General features: G+C 40.4%; 1 protein-coding gene across 1 annotated transcript in view; it reads left to right on the top strand.

The window, feature by feature from the left end:
- Positions 1-19,672, top strand: part of oard1 (O-acyl-ADP-ribose deacylase 1) — a 28,459-nt gene extending 8,787 nt beyond the window's left edge. The window contains exon 7 of the transcript XR_003670977.1: positions 19,607-19,672. The gene's annotated coding sequence lies outside the window, so the exon portion shown is untranslated. The remainder of the gene's footprint in view (positions 1-19,606) is intronic.
- The last annotated feature ends 4,603 nt before the right edge of the window (positions 19,673-24,275 follow it).

Raw genomic sequence — 24,275 nt, 5'->3', positions numbered from 1 at the left:
TTGCAGTTGGAGAGCTGAGTTGCCATTTCTCAGTGTTGCCAAGTAAGAATCTGCCCATCTGACATGCAGAACGCTCGGAGCGGTGCAAACATCAACAGAAAACCTTGAGAAAAAAAAAAGTCTATTTTTCTTCTTTTAAACAAACCCAAGCTTTCACATAGTTCTGAGTTTGTCTCACTGTGAAACATCTTCAAATAGCCGGCTGCAGAATTTTTCTAGTTTTGTTGTTTTGTGTAACCTGTGAGCTTCTCTGGTGTGTGTGTGTGTGTGTGTGTGTGTGTGTGTGTTTTGTTTGCTTACAAATCAAGAATACAAGAATTTATGTTTTTCATTAGAGGAACACAGGGCAGTGTAATCAGTCAGAGGGAAGTAAGGGGAAAGGAGGGAAGAGAATGCTTGAGCTGTGTGAGTAGGTGCTCAGCATGAAGGCTGCTTCTTTTCTCTTTGAGATTTTTTTAGGCCAGTGTGCAGGCGAAGGACACAGCATACAGAATCTAAAATCCCTTTGAGTCCTAACGGTAGTGTTACCACATTCCCTCTGAGACAGAGATAACAAAGAATAAAAAAAAATCAAAGCAAACGAGAGAACATGTTTCACTCATCAATCTATGAAGGACATTGTGCTGAGACACAAGAATATGTTTAAATATGCATTTTACTCAATGTTTTTTTGTTGGTAGCTGCATTAAGCACGTAAAGGAAAAGAGTTAAACAGCTAATGTACAGCTCTTTGAGTTCTTATGCAAACATTTGAAGTATCATTTGTCAGCTTATCATCCAAGGAAGGGCACAAGGACACGGTGACAACACTCGGGGATGCTGCTCCTTTTTAAAGCATGCTGAATTCCAACATGGCAGACAGAACCTGGAATATGACCCCCCCATCACTAATACCACACAGGAGACCATTAACCAGACCTATGATACGATCATGACAGTGGTACATTGTCACAGGGCTGGATGTCTCACAGGAATGTGGCCATGTAGTTATCCAGTAAGTGACCAGTGTGTCAGTGGGGTCTGAAACTCCTTAGGCCTGTTGAGAAAGCAGATTTGTCACCAACATTTCAAGGGACAATGCAATTTTTAAGCTGGATCCAGATGAATTTCTATAACAGTTTATAACTACAGATCAGAAGGAATGAAAGCCAAACCAGATTCTCCAGCTCCTAAAAGAATCTAGATCATGATAGTCTGCAATTTTTGGAGTGCTGCTGGTAGACTACATGAAAAATGGAGCTCTATTATCAGGAGGAGAAGCCCATGTCAAAAGATGTGAGCTTAAGGGTCAGTTTTTTCACCTCTAGTGTTTTGTTACTTCAATGAACAACTTAAGTTGTGTGAGTGGCAGGTCACTTGTGGTGTTTTTGTTAAGCAGAAGGTGCTTCACTGAGTGTGGAACCATCCCCTTCACTCATTCTCTACTCAGGTCATTGTGTGGCTGGCATTCCCAGAATAAAAGATTACTGCTGTTCATTTGTATTCAGCCAAACATGTTTGGAGTTAAACCACATTTCAGAGAAGTGTCAGAAACACAGGAACAAATGTGTAAAAAAAAAAATGTAACTGCTGTGGGGGGTTTCAAAAGTGTGAATATGTCTGAGGAAATCTTGCAGATTTGATCTCCCCCAAAGAGATTATTGACTTGACTGGAAATCTCAAGAGCATGATGGAGAGGTTGCAAAGTCTTATTTCCTCTCATGATAAGGCTGGTAATACTTGGGCTCTGGAAGAAGGACACGACATTCATTGTCTTGTATCGATTAAAATAATTGCTCTCATCCTTTTTGTGTAGTCGCCTAACCCCTCTAGCAGAGATTGTTTGTTGCAATCTTCATTTGCAGAAGCAGAGATTCACATTGCACATCTTTTTACCAACTGTGGTGTCTCTTCTCATCAAACAAGAATGCGTTGTGAAGTGTAGTATAACTCTTGCTAATCGCTAGAAGCTTGCATGAGATTGGTTGTATAATATCTGACAACTCAGAAAGAAAAATAGGTAAACATAAGAGGAGGGTGGGGGTGAGGGTGGATGTGTGTGGGGGGGCATCAAGATGCTGCTGTAGTGGCCTTGTATCCCGCTGTATGCTGGAGGGTGCTGCGGATGCACTAATTTGGAGCGTCAGTGAATCATGACTGTTGTCGTGCCTGAATTTTCTCTGCGTTTTGTTACTCTTACTGTCCATAGACGACATTATAATCCACGAATTTCACTTTTGCAAGCTTCACATCCATCCTTACCTCTTTTTCAGGATCCACCTTTTTTCTCTGCTGTTATTTTTTTTCCCATTTAAATGCCTGACGCTCTCTCAGTTCTCCTATTATCTACCACTGACACGCACATAGGAGTATACAACTCTGGCCTTAAAAAAAAAAAGCATTATTCATGACAGGGGAACCAGCACTTCTGATTCTGATCTCATCATTTTTCATATCTCACTCTAGTTATCTGCTGATTTATCTCACCAGATAACTAAAATCTTCCTGCAGCGCCTCTTCTACAAGGTCATTGCTACCAATTTTCCTTAAAAATATCATTTGTGCTTTTTCACAATGACACAAAGGCAGCTTTATTGCCTTTATTCTTTCATATGGAGCTGTGGAAATGATGCTCACCCCTACGTATTGTCTGTTGTTATGTAAACCTGACTGTAATAGAGAGTCTTTCAATGCAGTGCCGAACACTGTTTATCTAGGACATGGCTGATTTGTGCCCCCACATTGGAATGCGTCTAAGGCACTGTGAAAGCAAGTCTGATATTTTTGGGGGTTTTTGTTTTTTCTCTCTCTCTCTTCAGACGCTCTCATGAAAACGTGCTTGACACAGTGGCCAATTATATTAGTGTGAGAGATACACAGGTGGTAAAAAAACACTGGGAGACTTGAGTACTGTTGCAGCTTGGTGAGGAAGGAGGTAGCAAGGGATGTTTTTGGCTATCCTCTTTTAACTGGAAAGTAACCGATCATGCCATTGATAGCTGTTATCTGTAGTGGTCTTTAAAATGGATGTTATCCACCTTCATCTCAACGGGGATATGAGGGGTGGTGCTTCTGCTGAATGGCACAGAAACACTGCAGTCCTCACATGTATCACACTTGAAGGTTTCTTGAAAAGTTCCACACAAAAACATCCAAAGTCTTTACTGACATCCTTCTTAACCCAGCTCCGTTTTCTCTGTTGATTTACCATGCTCTTTGATCACTGTCTGGGCGTTAGTTTGCACTGTGAAGAAGTTTTTTTTTTTTTTTTTACCCATGAAATGAGTTTATGATGCAACCGAGTGTTATTATCAGTCAACATAGTTTTTCGACTCGACTGAAGGATAGCCTGCTGTTTCTCTGAATTCTACAGTATGTGATATAACACTGCTAATTCTTTTTTGTTTATAAATAGTTTAGATAAATTAGCAAGAATAAATTATAATACAGTTTCCAAGAATTTAAATCGAGGCAAGTATTGTCATTACAAAGTATTTCAAACAATTATTGTTTTTTGGAGACGTTCTGCTACGGTTCTGGCTGGGAACCCGAGTTGTATGTGTTCAGGACCTCTGTGGGTGGATCTTGCAGGAACTCGCATGCCTAAGATCCCTCTAGTTGGTTAATGGTCAGTTAACCAACCATTAACCAACTAGTTGCCTCGATTTAAACTCTTGGAAATGACTATGACCTGGATGAACGAGAGCATCCACAGATATGCTAATACAGTTATATTGAAATGCTAACATGGTATTTAACACCATCAGTGCTCTCCGTAAATATTGACTCAGTGACTGCTCTGAATTTATCTGTCTTTTTCTATACTATTTCTGCTAGTAAGCACCGCTTAGCTATAGAGGTAATACCAGCATGAACTCCTACAATGGGCACAACTAAACCATTTATTTGCACAGAAAGTTTTGGTAATCTGTCTCAGCTGGCAGGTTTTGTTGTGTGACCCCACGTTGGCCGGGTTTCCCTCCCAGTGTGCCTCAGCTCCGTGGAGAAAATGAACAGACCTCTGGTGACTGTGGTTTGTGTTGGTTGTGCCTGAAAGCACAGTGAGACTGTAAAATTACAGGGCAATTCACACATCTTCTCATCTAGTTCCCAGCATACAGCTGAAATGTCTAGGAATCTCTTGTTCCATTTTTGCAGCCTTAGCATTTTCATATTGCAAAATGAAAGGAAAAAAATTCATAAATTTGGAAGTTAAGCTGCAGCAGAAGTTAAACTGTGCATTATTATTTTGGTGCAGCTTGTGCTAAGCTGCCACTGGAGCTTTTAGATGCAAAGCTGAACCCCTGACTTATGAAGCAATCTTATTGTGTAGCATTTTTTTTTAATTTCGCAATGACAAAATTCAGAATGCAGTTTAATACAACTTATATTTAGTGTTTTAATTTGACTTGTCTTTTTTGTAAAGATCCCCCTTGGCTTTTTTAGTTTTTTTTTCTCTTTGTTGTTGCTTTTAGACACATGAAAGCATTAGCACCCACAGACCAGACAGCCATGAAAGTCTCAGTGTTTACATGGTGGAATTATTTCTCCTCCTCCCCTGAGAAGCCAGAATCATTTACAGATATCAGTATTTAATGACAGTATTGGATGACATTAAACCCTGCCACTGGCACTTTTTTGTTATGATGCAGTGTGTTAAATGTGGTGGAGCTAATAATTGAGTGCTGCTGTTTGAATGTACGCCACTGTTTATGTTGGTACTGCTTATTAAATTGCTCTTACTGCACGACACAAAAATAATCTTCAGTTGTTTTCAGCGACTGAAGAGGAAAGCACTATTAGATAATTTGCTTAAAGAGGAGCTAAGCTGAGAAGTAAAATTTTGACAATTAAATATTAGGACATTTGTACTTAAAGTGTCAAAAATGGGCCTTAAAAAGAACAAAATATACAAACTAATGACTGCTTTCTAATAACCAGGTGATCCAAGGCCAGCTAGACTTAATTCATCCACACAACATGGATCTAATGCTCAACTTTATTGTAATTATAATAAAGTTAGAAGTGTAAGCAAAGTTGTAGCTGTAGGAGAGTCTTACATTCAGTACCTTTACGCCTGTGAGCAACACCTTTGATACCTGATTTTGAAGCTGGTTGCAGTCCAATTATTTAGATATTTAAAGATGTTTGATTATTTAATTGATGCCGTTTTATTGATTTCTAACCAGGTAATTTACCATCACCTGTATGCGGATGTTTTTATCTCTGTAGAGAGAGAGAGAGATAGGGTGAGATGCAGGCACACAGAGTCATCAGGAAAATGTAAACACGTCAATAATTAGAGTGGTCATTCGTTGACTGGGTGAGTGGCAAAACAAAATATTGAGTTTGACAAGCAGAATATCTGCTAATCAGCCACATAATGAGAACCACGGTGACTGGTTCATTTCAGTCGGGGACATGCAGCAGTTCAGTTCTGCTGTGACCGTGTTTTCCAGCACACTCTGTGAGACCGAGCCGCAGACAGATACCAGATGAAAGAGATTCTATTTTTACTACATGTTTACATTTGAAAATGGTCGCTAGAAGATGGTTTAACTGATGTCAAATAAATGAAGAATTGTGTTGTTTATTTGCCTGGAAAAAAAATAGTCTGCATGGGTTTTGTCAGTGATTAGTCAGATGTCACACAGGCCAGCCTTTAGCCCTAAGAGTGAAGGCGTTGCATTATTGAAGTCTGAATACGGGGCATTTTATCTCTGGAGGTGGTTAAGCGTTGAAGCACCAATGAGACTGAAGGACCCGAGGAGGAGAGGGAGATTCTTCCTTACATCCCATCCATGTGGATGCTAAATATTTGATTAGGGTTTTTTTTTATACTTCTTTTACAGTATCAGCCAGAGAAATGTGTGCTCCCCTGCCATGCACTGTAGCCCAGGTAAAACCACTCACATTCTGCATGTTGTGAAAAGCACAAAAATGATAAATATCTGAAGATAAAAGGCATTTTCTTCACACACCTGCACTTTCTAATCAATTACCCACAATGGAACTCAACCTGGACTTAAGGATCAATGTTGTACTACACTCCTGTGCACACAGCAACCGCTGGCTTTGACAAGGAGCAGATGGTGTGCTATACGGTGATTTACTGCTGCATAGCCGGGGGTGTAGTAGTTTTTTTTTTGCAAGCTTTTCTCTCTCTGAATAATTGATAGAATAGTGTCAGTTGGCTGTGTAGGATTTCACATGTTGCCAATTGAGTGGACAGATTTGGTACATTTTATTAAATGTTTTCTGATTTTTAATCATCAGGGCATTACCTCACATCTGTTCAGTAGAAATGATGGTTACTTCTATGGTGAAGCCTGATGTGTTTGGGAGATTTGTTTAACTTATCATTCAACACAATCAGGTTCTTAAATAGTCTCCACAGCCTCCTGGTGGAAATAACTACCTCACTGTAGTTGTTTTTTTTTCAGTCCCAGAAGTGACACTTAATAGCCCTCAGCTTTGCTTTCCTTGTTAGCAGTGTAACATTCTGCTGGGATAATTTGATGGGCTCATACAATAGACCCATGTTAGGCAGTGTGGCCATTCTGGAGAATTCTGAATGTGTTTTGGCCACAAAGTAAAGCGAGATGTGGCAACATTCACCTGCCAACCCTGAAAACTCTGAGTGTTTTCTTGCCAGCTGATAATGACTGCCAGGAATTTGTGTTGGTTCCAGTGCAGGACAATGTATTTGGGTGCATGTTTATCCTGTTCGATGCAGTCTTGTTAGGGATATTGCTGCAGTGGAGTAGATCTTTTTATTCTATTCCCCAGCAGTGTGGCTTTACTGTGGATTGGTTGATTTCTCTGCAGGTCCAGACTAGACTGAAAAAAATCTGAACAACTACTGGACGTGTGTCAATTTCGACTTTTTGTGTTGTGCACATTGAAAAATAATTCATACACCGACTTAAATCTTCCTGTGAGAATCCTCCTGCAGAGGGCTGACTGCTGAGGGGCTGTGAGATTTTGACCGGTGACTGGTTGTTCCCTGACCTTTCCTCTAGACCCAGCAGGGAGTTGACATTTTGTGTTATAATGACATAACTTGGATGTGGAAATTGTAGAAATTTCAGAATATTCAATTTTATGTCTAAACTTTAAATAATCAGAAATCCTTTATTGATCCCAGGGGGAAATTGCTTAAACAGAAAATCAACTGTCTTCCGACGAGGATAGGATTCAAACCCACGCGTGCAGAGCACAATGGATTAGCAGTCCATCGCCTTAACCACTCGGCCACCTCGTCTGCAAAAAATGTAAACAACTATGCCCAGTTTTTCTCAAATAGCTATTAGCTGTGCAACATATAATATAATACAGCATAGATACTAGTACTTTCCCATTCATCTTCGCAGACCTTACCATTTATTGTCATTAACACAGCTGGTAATTGTTCACCTTTTGTGTTGGAGCGTGCTTGTTTATATTTGTTAAACGTGTTAGCAATGTGAGCCCATCAGACTATGGAGAGTATCGTTTCATAGTTGCCATGGGAACGAAATGTTCTGCCTGTTTGGAGGCGCTCGTTATTATTCTTTACCTTTTTTTGACCTGCCTCAGTGAAACATTGACTCAGCGGGCTCACTTACACAGTATGTACAGATGAGCTGGTTTAGAAGTTGACTGTCTATATATAGATTTGTGTTAGTATCGATTCAGTTGACTCCTTCAGTAACGGTCATTTAATTGTCAAGTGCTCATGTTACACTGAGTGTTACAAATTGTTGTGCATTGAGGAAATAGAGAATATTTCGGTACAAGTGTTTGGGGAAACATCAGCCGGTTTATATATGTCAATTTATAAGTATAAAATCTCCTGGAATTTAACTTTTATTTATTGGTCACCCTGTCCTGGCTCCAGAAGTTCATAGCAGTTAGCTGCCGCAAACTGATAAGTGCACAATTACCATAGTGTTTCTAACAGGCATCGATTGGTCTTGTCTTCTCTTTCCCTCCTTTCATTGATTGTTGATGCCTCTCTCAGATTACGAGGCTGTGCAGGTGATAATACACTACTGTCTGGCTGCAAGAGCATCCCTCCTATTTCCATCCATCCATCATCTGAACCTGCTTTGTCCTGCAGTGCAGGGTCACAGGGGGCTGGAGCCTATCCCAGCTATCTATGGGTGAGAGGCGGGGTACACCCTGGACAGGTCACCAGTCCATCACAGGGCAACACGCATAGACAAGCAACCATTCACACTCACACCTACAGGCAATTTAGAGTGACAAGCATGTCTTTAGAATGTGGGAGGAAGCCGGAGCACCCGGAGAAATCCCACCCAGGCACAAGAGGAACCTGCGAACCTCACACAGAAAGGCCCCAGTCAGGATCGAACTGGGAACCTTCATGCCTCCCTCCAACGTAGCTTCTTTCATTTTTGACTGTGTCTCTGTCTCTGTGTTCGTGACTAGAAATTCCATTGCAAATATTTTTCATTAAGCTTGTTCAAGAAATATGACTTAATTCACGAAAGGGTGCATTCATTTATGCATGAATAGTTCATAAGTAAAAGCCAGTGTGCAGCTGATGACTGCAGATATTTGTAAATAATTGAACACATATCTCTGCACATATTTCAGCGTATGATTTGATTGCACATTCTAAACAGGAAAATACTATGTTAATGTTTTGCAATACACAGTAGATGACAATTGAAACTTAATCTGAGAAATGCTAATGACAAGGACATTGCCATGCAATTATGACTCAGTCGTTGTTTTTAGTGGCAATTTCATGATAGAATGAAATACAAGAGAGCATTGAAACATAACACGGAGGGTTCTCGTTTTAATTAGAGATGGATGTTTTCAAAGCACATGTCTACCTTTCTCCCCTCTTCCCTGTGCAAGTGTGTTTCAAAGGTCGGTGCCTAATTTAGTTTTTAATGAGCACTTAATTGAAAAAGATTCTCCATCTACTTTACAGATGATCTCAGTTAAATATTGCCGTGTCCTTGGGTCAGATCTTTCTATCACTCAACGGGAGACAGTGACTGTTTTTTTTTTTAATACATGAGAAATGTGATGAAAGGTAATGCCATTAGTTTTGAAGAGTATGTAACACTATTCTCTAATACACAAGTGGATAGATCATAAGAAGAGAGATAGACTGTACCGAACTGTGAAAACTGCAGCAACTTTTCAACCACGAAGGAGCTGTAAGTGTGCATTAAAGTCTTTAAAAGAGAGATCAACATGGTGGGAAGTAACAACCTGCAGTAAGCCCACTAAAGCCCGGGTGTTTGTGAATAAATTCAACATGCTGCTCCTCATCTTCATGCACAGCTTAGAGCTACAGTGTAGGACTTGATAGGACTTAAATATAAACGAACACCCATTACAGAAAAGTGTATGTATTGCTGATTAAGCCCATGGATGCCAAATATTTCACACTATACCACAGTTTACTGCAAATCTGATGTCTGTATTGACTTTTATGGTGACTCATAGGGACACAAAGGAGCAGGAGTGCCACAGAAAATAATCTTCACCAGAAACACAGATGATTCAGACAAAAAGAAGCCTGGTATTCAGAGTACAGATCCACCGATGTGCAGACATTTTCTTATTCCCAATAATATAACTGATGACTGGGCTTTCCATATCAACTGATACTCTGTACTGATTCAATATCATTTGCAGGTGTTGCAAGTAGCTATTGAACTTGGCATGGTCATTGTAAAATATCTTCCTATGCTCTCTCTATGTTGTTATGTGTTTGTTCTGTCTGCACACTGTAGGTGCTGCTGACGCACGAGGTAACACATAAACATAGAATTCAAATGAATAGGTCGTCCCCATGGACCAGCCCCATTATCCAATACTGATTGTAGCTATTTAGTCAATATATCAGATATCTGAAGTTACACTACATTCTGTGCAAGTAAGGAGTAAGGAAGTAGGTTGGAGATGGTGGAGGTACGTGCAACACGGCAGACTTTCACTCAGGAATCTGAGGTTTGACTTCTTACACCAAAGTGTTGTGTTGTTTTTCGCCCATAGTTAGGATAGATAAAGATAATCCTCCAATTCGTATCATTAAACCCATTTTACAAGGATAACCGTTCCCATTGCATCATGGTACTTTTCAGCTTCCAATACGACAAGTCTTTATGCCCCATGAACATGCAGATATATAGCCAGATACTAAAATATCAACCTCATGCTACATTTTTTTCTGGTGAGGACTGGTTGATCCTGTGTCATTTGAGGGGAATTCATGCGTCGGCCACTCGTTGACAATGTTCATGTCATTCCTCTATCTGTCAGAAGGGGGAGACCATGTGCATACGGCACAATATTTGTGTGAGAACAAAAATCTGCACGCTTCTGGCTGTGACCAGTGTGTGTGTCCAGTGTGACGTATTATGCGGCAGCAAAAATGTGTTTTTATGTGGTGCAAGGAGATCATCATGAGGTTAGCTGTCACACTCAATCTGTGTTTGACTAATGGCTCAGTGGTTTCCAAGATTTGGGCCTGACTTATAATGGAGTTCCCTGACGGTGTGAAGGTGAATGATCCCCACAAGCAGCCACTCCGGTTGCCACTTGCGGCTCGTCTATCATTTGTCCTACAATACCTTTGACCGCAAAAACCTCCTCCTTCCTCTGACAAGTTTATCTTCTTAGTCATATAACAAGACTGCACTCTTTACATTCAACCCTTCAAATCATAAAAAAAAAATAAAGAACGTACAACATAAATGAGCTGTTGTGTTGGATTTCAGTGGCACACAGCAGTATAAGGATAGATTGTTCCTCCAGCTATAGATAGACCTTGGTAGGTAATATGGTTTATTATGTCGAAGGACCCTGTCTAAAAGAAATAGCTGTTTGCAGAGCACATTACTAAAACCTATTTGACATTTATAAGAGTTTGTTGGTCCCCTGAGGAGTTTGTTGTTTCTCTAGCATCACACTGCTCTCAATTCAGAGACATTGAGGTCTGGAGGCTTTTGAGCGGTTCTCCTTTTTTTTCCCCATTTGTGTTTGCAGATGTTGTCCATCTCCATAGCGGTCAACCAGTTACATCCATTACACACAGTCAGGTCTGCCCGCACATCTTATAGATTCATGCAACGTTAATGCTCAAAAGCAGATTGATACATTTCATAATTTCCTTAATAATATTTAATCTCTCATCCTGTCTAGTGTGCTTTGTAGTGTTATGTTTCATTCTCTGGGCAGGCATGGAGGGAAGCAATTAATCTGGAATTGTGTGCCGTTTGGTCCCTGCTGTTGACCATTTCACTGGGACTGGATGATAAATTGCCTTATTTCTGCACATAAACACAGCTCTTGTCTCCCAGTGAAGCAGGTACCTGGAGGAAAGTAGGCAGTCTCCCCTTCAGGATTTATGGACAGTAGAGTTGTGAAAAATAGCGTTTGCTTCAAATAAGTGAAGTAAGATCATTGTTTTGTTGAACACTGGGAAAGAATGGTGCAAAACCCAAATCTTTCTTGTTGGGGTTTATGCTGTGTCATGCCGCTGATGGAGCAATTACTTCTTAACCGCTGCCAGGCAGGACATTGAAATTGATTTGATGCGGCCATTTTAAATTTAACTGAGATAGATCTGTTGTCCAATACAGTTGTTTTTAACCTGTGCGTCTAAATTGAATATAGTCTTTGCCAGACTTAATTCATGGTAGTCCCAAATCATCAGGCCTGTGCTTGTGCCGAAGAGCGTTAAAGCTGTGTCTTACCCTGAGGTGTATATATAGGGATGTGTGCATAGGTGCTATGGGTGTGCAAAGAGCTAATAAAGACAAAAGATGGGCTTTGAAGCCTTTGTGAAACTGTGGAAACAGTAGTGGAAAGAATCCATCAGCATACACCACAGTGCTTTGCTCTGCTTTGTGCTGTATTAACGGCACCTGGTGCCACGTTGAAGTCTCATAAATCCGCAGCATGAATGAAACAGATTAAAAGTAGCATCCATTTTATCTGAATGAAAATTCAACAGCTTCAGCTTTGTTTGACTGCACCAGCTTTATGTGCATAGCAACTGATTCAACACATCCGCGTACATACAGTGGCTCGCAAAAATATTCATACCCCTTGAACTTTTCCACATTTTCTCACATTATTCCCACAAAAATAAATCTGTTTTATCGGAATGTTATGTGAAAGACCAACACAAAGTGGCATAAAGTTGTGACGTAGAAAGAAAGTTAAACATGAGTTAATTTTTTTTTTTTACAAATAAAAAACTGAAAGGTGCAGTATACAGCCCCCTTTTCTCTGAGTGCATCCAATTGCCTTGAGAAGTTGCCTGATGATTTCTGACTGATCGAATGTTGACCTAATGACTAGAGAGAGTCCACCTGTGTGTAATTTAATCTCAGTCCAAATACAGCTGTTCTGTGACGGCCTCTGTGGTTTGTTGAGAGAATATTGGGGCGCAAACAGCATCATGAAGTGCAAGGAACACACCAGACAGGTCAGGAATAAAGGTGTGGTGAAATTTAAAGAAGGGTTAGGCTTTACAAAGATTTCCCAAGCTTTGAACATCTAACAGACCACTGTTCAGTCCATCATCGGCGAATGGAAGGAGTATGGCACAACTGCAAACCTACTGAGACATGGTCATCCACCTAAACTAACAGACCACACAAGGAGAGCACTGATCAGAGACGCAGCCAAGAGGCCCATAGTGACTGTGGATGAACTGCAGAGATCTACAGCTAAGGTGGGGGAATCTGTCCATGGGACAACTATCAGTCATGCACTGCACAATCCTGGACTTTATGGAGGAGTGGCATTAAGAAAGCCATCGTTAAAGTAAACCATAAGAAGCCATGTGAGTGACCTAGCAATAATGTGGAAGAAGGTGCTTTGGTCAGATGAAAACAAAATTGAACTTTTTGGCCTAAATGCAAAACCTAACACTGCACATCACTCTAAACACACCATACCCACTGTCAAACATGGTGGTGGCAGCATCATGCTCTGGGGCTGCTTCTCTTCAGCAGGGACAGGGAAGAACGTCAGAGTTGATGGGAAGATAGATGGAGCCAAATACAGGGCAATCTTGGAGGAAAACCTGTTGGAGTCTGCAGAACACTTGATACTGGGGCGGAGATTCACCTTCCAACAGGACAACAACACTAAACATAAAGCCAAAGCTACAGTGGAATGGTTTAAAATGAAACATATTAATGTGTAAGAATGACCCAGTCAAAGTCCAGACATACAACCAAGAATCTGTGGCAAGATCTGAATCTGCTGTTCAGAAACGCTCTCCATCTAATTTGACTCAGTTTGAATTGTTTTGCAACGAAGAATGGGCAAAGATTTCAGTCTGTAGATGTGCAAAGCTGGTAGAGACATACCCCAAAAGACTTGCAGCTATAACAGCAGCAAAAGGGGGTTCCACAACGTATTGCCTCAGGGGGGCTGAATACTTTTGCACACTACAGTTTTCAGTTTTTTAATTGTAAAAAAAATGAACTCGTGTTTAATTTTCTTTCTACTTCATAATTGTGTGCCACATCACATAACATTCCAATAAAATATATTTATGTTTGTGGTCATAATGTGAGAAAATGTGGAAAAGTTCAAGGGGTATGAATACTTTTGCAAGCCACTGTAAACGAAAGAAATCTGCCGATGAAAAAAATATCTATCATGTTAGAATGTAAGCAGGCTACACAGTAACTCCTATGTCTTGTGATACTTAAAGGTATTACATGGGGCTAGCTGGTTAGCATGCTAATTTTAAACGTGACTGCATCCTTCAAAGGATGTGGTCCACAGACGTTTTCTTAGACTTTGAAGGTGGCCCTAAGCATTCTGGGCTACAGAGGATTTCATGTGTCACCAGTAGCCGTAACACTTTGCTTTTTTCACATAGCAACCTTGACAGCTGCCATTGATGACCACATTCGTAAAAAGCATGCGATTTCCATCAGTTAAAGGTCAATTTGTGGGCTCTGTGTTCTCTTGGGAAAACCAACCATCAGCATTGACTGGTGCGATCCAACCCTTGTTGTTAACTTCATTCACAATCTTGCAAATGCAGTCCGGCCTCGTGCACTTTGAAAGGGCATGACAACACCATGCAATCACAAGTCTGCCTCATGTCAATGTTTCACCCTTTACACAGTGATATTACCTCCATTGACAACTCAGAGGTGCAACAAAATGCTCAGCTGATCTATCTGAATAGCTTTCACACAGAAAAGTGCATTAAAACTGGTGTGAAGGGTGTCAGCCTCACAAATCGTCCCTTTAAAAAGCTGTGTACGCATCAACTCCAAGCAGTGTAGCGGCTATCTTGGTTCGGTAGGCTCCGCTAAATGACATATAATCCAAACAGTTGTAATAAACGGTAAACATATAGCAATTCTTCAACTGAAGCATTAGCAGAATTATAAAATGTGTCTTGTCAGTGCTCGCTTGATCTGACAAAATGGTGGATGTAACAATGTCTGTTAAAAACTGCTATGAGCCTGTGCCACTGGGAGTTGCTACTAGCAACAAAATGTTCAACTGAAACCAACTGCTGCTGGCAGAAGAGTCTTGGGAGCCATTTTCAATCAGAACAATTCTTGAGGGGCAACATAAAATGACAGCAAGATTTTTTCACAGGCTTACAGATAAACAGGTGCAGCATGTCAGGGCAGAGGCTTTGCCCCGAAGGCAGCCGAGACTTTAAAAAGAAGAATCAGCACAGCCAAGAAGAGGAATGATGAAATCGCACATAACCTGCAGTTTCTTACACAATATTATATCCCATAAACCCAAATTTAAATTCAACTTAAAATGAGGTTCTTAATGGATGGAGCACACTGTTCCTCTCTCCTGGCTGTATCAGAGCATGAAGGAGCCAAAGTGTCGTCAATTGCTTGTTTCTGCTGACTGTAAAAGACTCCCACAGTCAGCAATCTGTCATGTAAGCAGCCACCCATCACGCTCTTCACCTCTCACACTCTGGGAAACTGTATGGGCTAACAGTGCAGCCCACGGCAGCCTCACTCCCTTTATTTATATTCAGCCAAATGCAAATGGTGCTCACTGAGGAAGACAAATACACAAATAATATGCAAAGTTCTAGAATGCCTGTTCTCCATTGAATTAACATATGTGCTAGCAAACTGGTTTAAAGAGTTGACGCTGCAGTTAGAACAGGTCACATGCCTCCAAGCCTATCTGTCAGTCAGATTTGATGACGTGCAGTTCAGGTTAAGAAAAAATTATCTCTAATACAAGTTTAGTGCTAGAAACTGCAGTTCCACAAATGACCACTTGAGGCCACATGTTAAAATGCACGTCAAAGCAGAAGTAAAGTACATTTCAGACAGACAATCAACAGATGTGTTTTGAATATACCAGCATATCCAACAAATGCATGCAGGCCACAGAACTGCAACCATTTTTATTTTTATTTAGTATTTTTTGACGTGAGATTAGATGCCATAGTGTAAAAATAACAAAACTCTTTGTGACATTTCGTGAGTCACTGACATTTTAAGCTACTTGTGTGTTATTTCACATTTCTAGCCCAAGTGGATTGATGTTTAAACCCCCTAACTGTATTTTCACTCACTGTATGTCAAATGTTGTTTATCCAGAATTAAAAACAAAAAAAAAGCTAAATTTAGGTGTTAAAGAAAGAAGTGGGGGCTCATAACATTAAACACGTTGTACAAGGAAAACATTCCTTTGTACCAATGCAATGGTGTGTCAATGCAAAGAAATAGGTTTACTTTTCTTTCAGTAATACCAGGCTGGAGTTACTGTTAAAAAAATCCAGGGTGAATTCAGAGAACATGCTTAGTAAACGTTTTCAGGTTTTGTCTGGACCACAAGTGTATGAATATCATAGACGGCATAAAACGATGGACAGAGTGTCCATGACGTTTCGAGTCTCTGTAGGACGCTCCCACCATCGCCATGGTGGCCGTGTCAACATCCACCTAAACTCCAAATACAGTCAAAGAGGTGGAGCATGAGTGATCACTTACGGCACAAACAAAATGGATGAGTTATAAGAAAAGTCGTCCATTTTAATATGGGAGTTTATGGGGATTGTCTCACGTTCGGAGCTAGCCCTTGGAGGCTGCGGGTGGGCTTTATTTCTTAGGTCTGGAGGTTGCCGTTTGATGAATATAAGCCTCTAAGTTGCATTGCTATAAAAACCTTCCCTCAGTAGTAAGATATAACAGGTGACCTAGCTTAAGAGGAAGCTGCTTTATACCTCACAGTGCGTCACAGCAAAAATCTTTTTAAGATCAGAAGGACTGTTCTGGGTGTGCTTGCGTGCATTTTTCCATCTCTGTGTACCCGTGTTTGTGTGAAAATGTGTATTAACCAAAGGCCAGTTCTTTAATGTGTTTGCCTGCCTTCTGGCTCAATGTTAAACCCCTGCATTGCAGCACTGCCAGTGGGATTTCAGCAGACAGCCCTCTTTTTTTCCCCTTTCCTCTAACCCTCCATCCTCACAATAGAGAGATTAAATTTGGGCCAGATCCCTCCTGCGTGGAAAGCTCCTCGCTCACGCATGCACATCTTCCTGTGTTCATATGCTACGCTCCAGAGACCCAGGGCAGCTGAGAGCCCCCAAAAGTCTCCCGTAGCAGCAGTCGTGGAGAGCCACGTGTCTTGGAGACAGACACAGACAGAGAGAAGGAGAAAGGAAAAGGAAAACATGGGATCCTTGGGGGGGCTCAGCAATTCAAGTGCTGTCTGAGAAGCTGCGCTAATCTAGTTTAAGAATGGAAAGCCTCTGTAGTTTGGTGCTCAGTGACTTTTTCAGTTGTTTGCACTAAATGGTACTCTTCATCAAACAGCAGTGTGATTATATCAGCTTGGAATATTAGAGTTTTATTTCAAGTCTCTCCCACGGTGGACTTTTTAATCTGCGAGACAAGCTGACAGTCACGATTCAAAACGGAGATATATTGAAGAGAGTTTTGAGCAACAATCATCACTGATGCGTATGTGATGGCACAATCCGATCGGCAAATTGTTGCAAAACTTAATTAAAGTCCTTTAAAGTGCGACACTCTCCAACAAAGAAAAAAGCCACACCAATGGTAATTGGTTAGAGAGTTAGCCAGCAGCTGTTGTTGTTGTTGTTGTGAGAAAATAGGAAACGGCAATGTCTACCTGTCAGCCCGTCATGATTCTCACTGCAAGACAAAATTTCCATGCTGACGCTTCAGAACACTGTTTGTTTTTTAATAAGTTTGTGTTGAAGTATATACAGAACATCACATTTTTCTCATTAAGTCATGTCATCTCCCAAGCTAGTAGAATCAGGTCTTGTTAGAGGCATGTTGTAGTTATATATGCGTATATATAATATACATGAAATGGGCACGGCTGTATTTACAAGGCTTCCCCTTAGTGTTTTGACATTGACTTTGATGGTTCACTGATGAGGCCTTGTTCAGAAATGGAATAGTCACCATTACATTCTCTCTTTTTTTTCCTCTGCATAGTTTGCTCCCTTGGGGATATAAATAGGTAGGGAAGGATCCAATTATGTTCACCAAGAGGCAATTCCCTTTACCCTGATTGTATCTGAGAATCTGCACATCAGAGCCTGTCACCCCTGTCAGCTAGCCAATTTTATAATCTTTCTAGGTTTTTTGAGTTGGATTTGACCTCACATTTGTCCTTTAGGGGGTAATTTATGTCTCCTGTTAGAATATGTTGTATAATATAAGCAAGAACCCTTAAGATTTAAGATTCTAATCAAGTTTGAAATTGATTTCTCTGTTTTTGATTTTTTTAAACTCAGTTTTGTCATTTGACCTTTTGCTTTAAAACTAAGGAAATGCCATTTGTGTTCTCGGAGTGTCGCAATGTCGTAGCCCTGCTTCTCTCTTGCCTGTCATTGCTGCCCCTTAGCTATCAGCAATCAGATCACTTTGACAGTTTCATAGTGTTTTGTATGAGGACTGCAGGTATTTCGCTGTGCAGGAACATAAAACAGTCCCCAGTCCTTACGATCCTTCATCTACCATCTAGTCTTTTTTTCCAGATGTGTTTTCGTCTTTGAGTTTGATGGGTTTAACATCTCAGGGTTTGTTAGCAGCAGATTTTATAGCATTGCAAATTGATGATTAATTGTCGTGGGTGTTACTTCCTTAAAAATCTGTCTTAATAGGAAATACAAATGTGAGTGTGAGCAGAAAATCCATCTACAATGTCCATAATTCAAAGACGAAAATCAGTTGTGGTGATGGCAGATTTAAATTGTATGATCAGTTTTTTCTGCGCTAAGGTGCTCAAAATGAGGTTGGTTATCTTTCCCGGTGGATGTCGTTCATGATACAATTACAATAAAGCAATTAAGTCCAGTGAGTCATGAAATTGATTGTTTTGCCAAAACAGGAGGATGACGGAGGAAATTGAGCCACAAATGGAATATCCTCAAAGGTCTGCAGAAGAGCACAGACGGAATTTGACTGATCATAAAAATTCATTAAGGCTCTCGTCAACAAATTGCAATTTGTAAGAACGTTTAAAGGCAGAGAAGATTAAACGGTTGCGCCTGAAGACTGAAGAACACTTCTAGAATTAAATAAGAAGGCTGACTCTCCTGTTGTCTTAATAAATACGACGCTGAAGCCTGCATATGGCACAGTCACTTTAGCTTAGCCTGTAGTCTTTCTGTGCAAATCTACAAAAACAGAATGTGTTAATGGAGAACTTCACAGTTCCTGTAGGGTGATTCTGTCACTATATTCTAGCTGAGATAACTGGCTCCCATTTGTAGCCACATATTTAGCATGAATCATAGATTTTATTGATCCACTCATGTAGGTCTTGGCAATTCAGTGTTAAAAAACTGCACTTCTAATCTTGTTTTTAAAATAATTGATTGATTGATAATCTTGCTCCTCAAGTAAATCTTCATTACCAGTATTAATGAGGATGTTTTTCTCATAAAATAATGAAACTACACGCTAAACAGATGGGAGATGTCTTGCTTGGGTTAAAATCTATTATTTCTCTAATACACCCATTAGTATGATGGTGATCATTTGTCACCACTTCCCTGTTTTTTTTTGTCAATAAAATGGGTCAATATGCCTAAAGAAATGTTTGATGAATTACATTTTTGATCATTTTTTCGAGATATTTTGCTACACAGGTTGTGAAACCTGTGTGTGTCTGTTGTGAACTGAAGGCTCTGTTGACTCTGTGTTTTTCAAATCGACAGTCATTAGAGTGCTATTACCGTAATGACAATGAATTAATTCAATAACTGGTGAGCAGTAGTGTGCAACGGATATCTGTCAGGGATAATTCATTTGTCTGTAGCTTTGTGGATAAAAAAACACATGAATTTTAGGCATATCAACTTGTTTGTGTGTGTGTGAGAGAGAGAGAGAGAGAGAGAGATGGAGATCGACGTTCCTCTCTTGATATAAAGCAAAGAGTTTTTGGCTATAGTGTGCAGTGGAGGAATGCTAATAACTGTTGGGGTGTGATGTTCATGAAATGTGATTTAATGCTGTGGATTATCTTGAAATGTCACACATGAGTGGACAAAGTTTGAAATCAGCTTTGACTTTCCTCTCACATTTCAGTAGTCCCAGCAGTGACACAACACAGATGTTTTAACACATTATTGTCTGTGTTTTTACAGGATTTCTGACTGAAAGCGCTCACACTGTGATTAACTCCCGGCCACCTTTCAGGATTCAAGAATTTGACTGTAAGTACTTGGCTGGTATTGATACTGTGTGATATTTCTGTGAAGGGCACAGAGAGAGAGAGAGAGAGAGAGAAGGTTGGAGGAGGAGGAGGAGGCACGAGAAGATTCTACACTTCACTGGAGCGGTCCGGAGTCATTGCTGTGACATTTCCCCCTTTTTTCTTTAAAGTGGTGACAGACCACTGCACATTGTTACATGCTTCCATCCTCTGCAGATATATCCTTCATTCCTCCTCATATCTGAGCTCTAGCTTGCCTCTGTGCCCTTACTGTCCACTGAAGGAATGGCCCAGATGGCCGCCTGTCTATGGCTGGATGCTTTCTGTAACTGTCCGGTAATATAACACTCTGATGAGCTGTGGGGTGAAGCAGCAAGGAAAATCCTGTTGATTACCATTATTTGTGGGGGAGAGATTAATTCTTTCTGAAAAAAGGAGTTCTGGACAATTCATGACGAATTATTCTTAGGGGAATATTTTAGCTTTATCTCATGGAATCTAAAAAATCTAATCAATCCAGTCCACTGGAACATGTAAACGGATTTTCGCCTGGTGTCGTCACATGTTTTGGACTCCACTAGATGTCAGCATGAAACGTCGTGTGTTGGGTTTTCCCCGCTCTCCCATCTGTTCTTAAAAAAAAAGCCTTGCATGTGCCAGGGAGGAGGGAGCCCACTGCAGTGTGTGGTGAGCAGGGAAGGCGTGGTGAGGATGAAGGTACAGCCCACTGTGAGCAAGCATGATTTACTGTAGGATTTGTTCTTTGTGTGCACCAGTCTCCAGCAATACCCTACACACTCCAGCACTCAGCTGATTAATCAGAGTCATTTCCATGAGTGATGGAAGCTGCAGAAAGAAATCATCAGCAGAAAGCTAATAAAACCCAACGAACAAGAGCCACGCCTGGAAGGACAGTTACTAGCTGCTGCTTTTACACTGGCCTTGTCCATCTGCCATTATTCAGCTCTCACTGCCCTCTGTCAGCCTCATTGTTATAAGCATTGATCAGCTCAACATCTGCTGAATGACAATTCACACCCCAGGGACTGGTGGTGTAAAATGAGTTTTTTTGAATATGTAGTGCAATTAGAGCTTTTACTAAACATGCAAGGAGTAATACTTAAACTGTAGGTAAATTACAATAAATACATTTTTATGTTGTGTTTTTCAATATGGATTTTTAGCCAACTAAATACAAAAAAACTGCAAGCAAGGAGTTATCTTCCTCTTTTTTTTATGATCCCATTTAATTAGTTTTATCAAGCAGTCTAAAAAATGAGTGAACTAAAGATTCTCTTTTTCAAAGGTGACCTGGTGACGACTAAATTAAAATGTTGAGAACACACCAGTTACACAGATTCAATAATATTCCAAAAAAGACAAAAAGACACATTTACCAGGCCAACAGCTTTAAATTGAATTATGTTTGTAAAATGTGCAAAGAAGTCCAATTTTGACCCTTTGTTGTCCTGTTTTGATGTCATCCAGCTTCACACATGAGACAAAGCATAACATTATATTATATATATTATATGCACATCATCATCTGTTTATCGATGTGGGAACTTTCAACATAGAGACACAACAATGGAACATTCCTCTACAGCAGCAACATGAGGCAGCACTGCTCCGTGTTTAAAGCCACTGCAGACCTAAATCTGAGGAAGACTATGCTCAGAAGCACGACATGCTGTCATGTGTTTGTGCATGTGTGCAGTATCTCCTCTTTCAGGGATCTCCTGTATGATCAGACCTTCCTGTTTTTGTTTCCTTTTAATTTCCTATTCTAATTATTAAATCCTTATGATGTGCAATGGTGGCTTCAAAGAACCAAAATAATGTAGAACTGAAAGCGCACTAAATTCAATAGATGCTAAACATTTAACAAAGAGAAACGCATCACTTGCTGTGCTGTGGGACGTTACAGGGTTTGACACAAATAGGCACGTAACAATAATGAGACTGAGGCACACATGAGGATAGATTAATGTTGCTTCTACAGATCAAGACCATCACTCACACTACTGTCACAAAGCACTTCTTTTTTTGTGGATTTTTGTGTTTGCATTATGTTTGTCTCTCTTTGTGGGTGTTTGGCACGTGTTGTATTCACACTGTGCTGATGAAAGATCTTTGAATACACTCGCCTTGTTAAATACAGACATGAAACAGAAACATATGGTGCTACATGTGATTTTAAAGAAAGAAAAACAGGGTAGTGCATTTTAATGGATTCCCCTAGTCATTGACTGAGCAGCTTTTGATTCATGGGAGTGAGCTCCGTGTAGTTAGTCTCCAAAACACGCACGCCTTATTAAATATGTATTCTAAGTTGCACTGAATCTCTCCAGAGACGTGGCCTGTTTAGTTCAAAGTAAGGTCTGCTTGAGTTTTTTTTTCAGGCTTCTTACTCAATGAAATTATGCTGATGATTAACTGGATTATTGGTTTACTCAGAGTGTGCTGTGGCAGTAGCGTAAAACTATGATGAGAGCATTCATACTAGTCATCTGTTGTTACAAATCCTTCTGTCTCATGTCCTGTGGGAAAGGTGCCAATGTGGCTCACTACAGGGTTACCCGGCATGCAATGAATCTTGGTTGGATCAATATCCTGTTCCCACTCAGACACTGAATCAGACCTGCCTCAGTTTCAGGGCACTGGGCTTTAGGATATCTCTCACGATGTAGAAATGAGTGCACAGAGGAATACAGGGTCGACTAGATTTCACAGATTTGACAGCAAGGCTTAAATGTCACCACATTTCTGATACCCAGGGAATAGAAACTATTTAGCCACTGAGTCTAAATTGCAGTGGAAGGCTGCCATTTTACTTTCACCCTACACAAGACAATATGGAGGCGGAGAGCTGCAGGAAGAGCTGAAGCAGCCACCCTCTGTGTTTGGTTTTGATCTTTCAGGCAGGATTCTGTTTTTTCTGCCAACAAATCTGAAAGTTGAAATACAGCAAGGAAGAGAAGTCGAGTCTGAGGAAAGGCTCAGCTTTAGTGTTGTCCAGAAGCATGTAAAGACACCTCAGAGAGCCACACTGTTGCAGAGAGTCTTGTTCCTTCATCACACCAGCAGTTATTTTTAATCAAAGCCTACGTTCACTGTCCTGCTGTTCTATAAACTCATTATCTGCAGTTAAGGAAAGGCCCCCCCCCCCAAAAAAAAAATACACTATTTACTCCTTTTTACAAAGTGTTTGCTGAAAAACGTTTGTACTCAGCTGTTTTATAAACTATTAAAAAAAACATACTGTGTTAAAAAATATGGGAAGAGTGGACACAGATTCAGTCGGCAAGTTTAGAGACACACCAACACTTTTCTGGTAATAGCATCCACATTGTACGCCTTGTACAAAACATCCTCACACATATATGATGATTACTAATAGTGATGATCTAAAAATATCTAATTTGACCATTAACACCACATTGAATCATCAATCAAATCTCCAAGAATGAAGTCAGAGGGGTGTTACTTGTGAATCCTCTGTAGCACCACAACACAGCTTCTGTTTGTGGCTGTATTGGTGCCATGATCAGATAATGTTGTCCAGTACGTCTATATGTACCATTTGCATTGGCATGAGGACCCGTTGTCTGTTTTAATATCTGTAGCTTTAATTGTAAATTTATTTCTGCCGGCCATGTCCCTTTCTGGAACACTGTGTGCCTTTCCTGCTGGTGACATGGATACCTGGGCAAAACCAAGACGGAAACAACTAATATAGGCTACTGTAGCTACCAAAGTTCATTCAGCGAGCTCAGCTGCACATATTTGAACTAACCGGGGGTGGGACTTATCCCCTTATGATGTCATAAAAGGCTGCATTCCTGCTGTAGACACACTTGTGGCGTGCAGTATATTTTGGGGTAACCTAGGTTAGGATATGAAGGTGTAGACAGGCATGCTCCTTTCTATGATTATTATTGGAATAGCTTCACCTCCCCCTTATTAATAGATCACTTCTAATCCTAAACCGCTGACGGATGACGTTACTGGATCCTGAACTCTGAGCTATGGTACTGCCACAGACAGGGAACAAATTACATTCACCCCTCTCTCAGCTATATGTTTTGAAATTACCAAAACCATCTTCCCTGTCTCTCTCTTTTTTTCTCTCTCCTTTCATTTTTACTGATTGAGACTTTATTGATTTTTGGTTGAAGTGCTCATTGCTGGCCAATAAGGTGGGTGATTCACTTAGAGGACGATGATAATTCTCAGTGACACAGCACTGCCCTAAAGGCTCCAAATTGTCTGGTTTACCGTTGGTGTTAAGGAAAAGAGTGCGTCACATCTTGTCATTAACAAGCAGATTTACACCAGCAATACGCCTACAGTTTGAGGTGGAAAAGTATCTAATCAGTCTCGGCCATGATTTTGCAGTATTTTTATTTAAATTTGGGAAAAAATACTCTTCATCAAGCTTTTAAAGTAAGCAGCGTAAAGCAGAAAACTGTTATACTCATATTTACTCATACAAGCTGCAAATATTCTGCAATTAAAGATTAACATCTTTGAGATAGTGATGTGAGACCAAAGACATCAATCAGATAAATGGATAGAGAGGGCAAAGTAGCAAACCGCTG

This window comes from Parambassis ranga, chromosome 7, assembly GCF_900634625.1.
Source record: "Parambassis ranga chromosome 7, fParRan2.1, whole genome shotgun sequence".
Taxonomy (NCBI): Eukaryota; Metazoa; Chordata; class Actinopteri; family Ambassidae; genus Parambassis; species Parambassis ranga.
Note: the sequence above shows the minus strand (reverse complement) of the source record. Positions and strands in the feature narration are given on the sequence as shown.